Raw genomic sequence first — 4,389 nt, 5'->3', positions numbered from 1 at the left:
CCCCCCCCACTCCTCACGACTGCCCCTCTCTCTCTGCTTCCTGGCTACCATGATGTTCTGGGTCATCTTGGGCCCAGCGCAATGGAGTTGGCCTACCATGGATTGAACTTCTGAAACTATAAGCCAAAATAAACCTTTCCTCTTCTAAATTGTTCTTGTTGGGTATTTTGGCTACTGTGAGAAAAAGCTGACGAGCACAGTTCTCGTAACCTGAACTTCTTTTCTTGTGTGTACTTGATAAAGATAACTAATAATAATTTTCTTTTGTCAAATACTTGAACAACATTGTACATTCAAGATTATGTCAGATCTTCAATGGGTATATCTAATTGGAGAAGAAAAACATACACACTATGTTATTCTACTGTGTTAAATGATCAATAATCCATTCACAGATTCTGTAGCCAACAAAAACTTTACATAGTATCTTTGAAACTCCACAGGAACATTTCTTTAATTCACTCGCAATTTAAGTTCTCTTAATTCACTAACACTTTATGAGAGGTGTTTCACCGTAGTCTTCTAAGTCATGATCTAATGTCAAAGAGCTGATTAGAGCTATAGCATCAGAAATAGCTGTGGTGGTGGAATGTAAAGATATTTCTACTCTCCTGACAAGGGCCATTAAAAAAAAGTGCCTAAGATCAGAAAGAAAATTCAAAAGCTAGAACTACAGGGACAATAATCTACCAGCACATGTTGTTGGTGCCTTACCCATATCCCCTTGACCTTCACCTCTTCCCTTTGACCTTCACCTTGCTTGCTCTGTATACCTGGGTCCACTTGCTGTGAACATCTGCCAAGTTCCCATGAAGGGTTCTCCTGATTGCAGTGTTAAGCTCAGCTTGAGCGCAGGGGACATCAGAAACACCAAAGAGTTAAAATCCCTGGAAATCACCCTTCAATCAATGTCATAAAGGAGATGTTTATGGTGGCTGGGTTCCCCAGTTTCCTAGACCCTGGGTTGGGATAACTGTGCCTTCTGTACCGTCTCCCCAGAGCTCCTCGGTAGATTGCATTCTGGTTGCTCCCAGTGATAACCTGCTCAGTAACACGCTCTTTAATGGCTTCCTTACCTTTGTGTTTCATTTCTTCTCACAATGTAGAGGGAAAACACCAAAGCGTTTGTTTCAATTTTCTCACTCAACAACCGACACAGAAGAGTTCTGTGACTTTTGGTCACCAAGAAGCATATGGGACTCTCTTACCAATGATCTATAATTTTGCCGTAGATGGTAGCTGGCATCCTCTAGTTCAATCCAGTTCTGACACTATCTACCTGGAATCAGGTCCCACAGGAAGAGGGTTCTGTCCCATAAGCCTGCCTCCTACTTCTCACGCCTATTGCAAGTCCCCATGATTTAGCCTAGTGCTTCCGATGGACCAGCTATAAACTGGAGTTCCCACAACCCCCTCCTTGCTTTCTGTTAATCTGCTCGAGTGGTTCAAAGAACTCAGGGAAACACACTTACATTTATCATAAAAAATATTACAAAGGATACAAACGAGGAGATGCCCAGGACAAGATATGGGGGGAGGGGTGCAAAGTGGCCATCGTCTCCCAGGAGTGCCATCCCCCAGCAACCTCCATGTGTCCAGCCATCTGGAAGCTCTCCAAACCCTGTCCTTTGGGGTTTTAATGGAGGATTCAATATTAGGCATGATCAATTACACCGATGGCCACTGTGATCAACTTAACCTTCAGCCTCTTTCCCTTCCCCAGAGGTTGGGGTAGGACTGAAAGACTCACCCTCTAATGCTGCCTTAGACTTTTCTGTGACCAGCTCCCATCCTGAAGCTTCCTAGGGGCCTCAGCTATCAGTCAACTCATTAACATACAAAAAGACAATTATCACTTTAAAAATTTCAAGGATTTTAGGCCAGAAAATGGGAGGAGGGGAAGCCCACCAAATATGTATTTCACAATATCACACTACTCCAGTTCCTTACTGATGCTTCCATGGTTAACCCCTAAATAAACTATTGGTACTCAAATTCTTGCCTCTGGGGGATCTAGACTGAGATATTCCTTAAACAATAATATATATCAAAGAGGTCATGCTCTTTCTCGGAACCTTGAAAGAGTAAATGAACACAAGTGATACACAAGCAGTCCAGTACCTCAGGCACGTAGAACTTTGGGATAACATGACATCCAACCAATGCTCACAGTTAGATCCTGGCAATGGAAATGGGGTAAAGACTAATTTAATTCAATGGGGAGATATTAGAGTTACTCATTCCAGAGATCCCTGAACAGGATCTTCTCAATCCTCAGTTTAAATACTGCAGAACACCCACAGAAAACCAGAACTTCATGTTTAAATGCCTACATTGGGTTGACCATAGAAGATGCTAGAAAAGAATGAAGATAAATAAAAAAGCTTCTAAAAGCATGGACAGTTATCAGGAAGGAGCAATTGAGACCATCACATATAAGAACACCACTAAGAATTGACTTGATCAATATTCCCAAGCTATTGAGTCAATCATTAAACTCAATCATTTGGATTTTTTAATTCAGTTTCTAACCAATCTCTATTTTCTCTGAATAGAAATCTCTCATGCTCTGCCTGAATGAGCATCTCTTGACAGCCACACAGTGGACCCTGCTGACATTCCAGGAAATTAAGTTAAACAGTTTGAACAGCACATGTCCACTCCTGGTCACAGCAGCCTCATTAGAGACTCGTTATCATTGCGTCTCACCCCCTGGGTAAACAAAGAAAGGCTAAGAAGCGTGTGAACACCCAACTTACTGCCCAAACCAGGAGCTGCTTGTACTCAGTGCAGCTGCCAAGCCAGTCTTCATAGAGGGTGCTGGAACACTGGGCTGTGGGCCATCTCCTCTTCTCCCACAGCCAAGTGGGACTCTCAGAACCACTGGACATTTGCAAGGGATATTAAAATGAAAGGTACTAAACAGAAGGAAACTGACCAATCTAGGTAGCCACAGAGGGCAATCACAAAACTTTGGAAGGTAAGAGGGTCCAGGGTGGTGGGCTGTGTGGATATGAAGAGGAATCCAAGTGGTGGAACAAGACACCAGTCGTGTGAGCTAAGGCACTGATTAGGTTCTCTTCAACCTCAGTTGCTTCAGTCAGATGGGAATGACAATGAGAGTTAAAAGGATTCTTTGGGTGCTCGCTTCGGCAGCACGTATACTAAAATTGGAACGATACAGAGAAGATTAGCATGGCCCCTGTGCAAGGATGACATGCAAATTTGTAAAGCATTCCATATTTTTTGCGGATGATATGATACTATATCTGACAGACCCAAAAGGGTCTACAAAGAAACTACTAGAGCTAATAAGTGAATTCAGCAAAGTGGCAGGATATAAAATCAACATGCATAAATCAAAGGCATTCCTGTATATCAGCGACAAATCCTCTGAAATGGAAATGAGGACAACCACCCCATTCACAATATCCTCAAAAAAAATAAAATACTTGGGAATCAACCTAACAAAAGAGGTGAAAGATTTATACAATGAAAACTACAGAACCCTAAAGAGAGAAATAGAAGAAGATCTTAGAAGATGGAAAAATATACCCTCTTCATGGATAGGCAGAACTAACATCATCAAAATGGCGATATTACCAAAAGTTCTCTACAGGTTTAATGCAATGCCAATCAAAATCCCAATGGCATTTCTTGTAGAAATATATAAAGCAATCATGAAATTCATATGGAAAAACAAAAGACCCAGAATAGCAAAAGCAATTCTAAGCAGGAAGTGTGAATCTGGCGGTATAGCGATACCAGATTTCAAACTGTACTACAGAGCAGTAGTAACAAAAACAGCATGGTACTGGTACCAAAACAGGCGGGTGGACCAATGGTACAGAATAGAGGACACAGAGACCAATCCACAAAACTACAACTATCTTATATTTGATAAAGGGGCTAAAAGCATGCAATGGAAGAAGGATAGCATCTTCAACAAATGGTGCTGGGAAAACTGGAAATCCATATGCAACAAAATGAAGCTGAACCCCTTTCTCTCACCATGCACAAAAGTTAACTCAAAATGGATCAAAGAGCTTGATATCAAATCAGAGACTCTGCATCTGATAGAAGAAAAAGTTGGCTCCGATCTACATATTGTGGGGTTGGGCTCCAAATTCCTTAATAGGACACCCATAGCCCAAGAGTTAATTACAAGAATAAACAAATGGGACTTACTTAAACTAAAAAGTTTTTTTCTCAGCAAGAGAAACAATAAGAGAGGTAAATAGGGAGCCTACATCCTGGGAACAAATTTTTACTCCTCACACTTCAGATAGAGCCCTAATATCCAGAATATACAAAGAACTCCAAAAATTAAACAATAAGATAACAAATAACCCAATCAACAAATGGGCCAAGGACCTGAACAGATACTTC

The 4,389-nt window shown here is 41.3% G+C and overlaps 1 non-coding gene across 1 annotated transcript; it reads left to right on the top strand.

Annotated features, from left to right (window-relative positions):
• Positions 1 to 3,140: 3,140 nt before the first annotated feature.
• Positions 3,141 to 3,247, top strand: LOC125610995. Its single transcript, XR_007341109.1, has one exon. It is a non-coding gene; the product is annotated as a U6 spliceosomal RNA (small nuclear RNA).
• The last annotated feature ends 1,142 nt before the right edge of the window (positions 3,248 to 4,389 follow it).

Source organism: Marmota marmota, unplaced genomic scaffold (genome assembly GCF_001458135.2).
Source record: "Marmota marmota marmota unplaced genomic scaffold, marMar, whole genome shotgun sequence".
NCBI lineage: Eukaryota > Metazoa > Chordata > Mammalia > Rodentia > Sciuridae > Marmota > Marmota marmota.
Note: the sequence above shows the minus strand (reverse complement) of the source record. Positions and strands in the feature narration are given on the sequence as shown.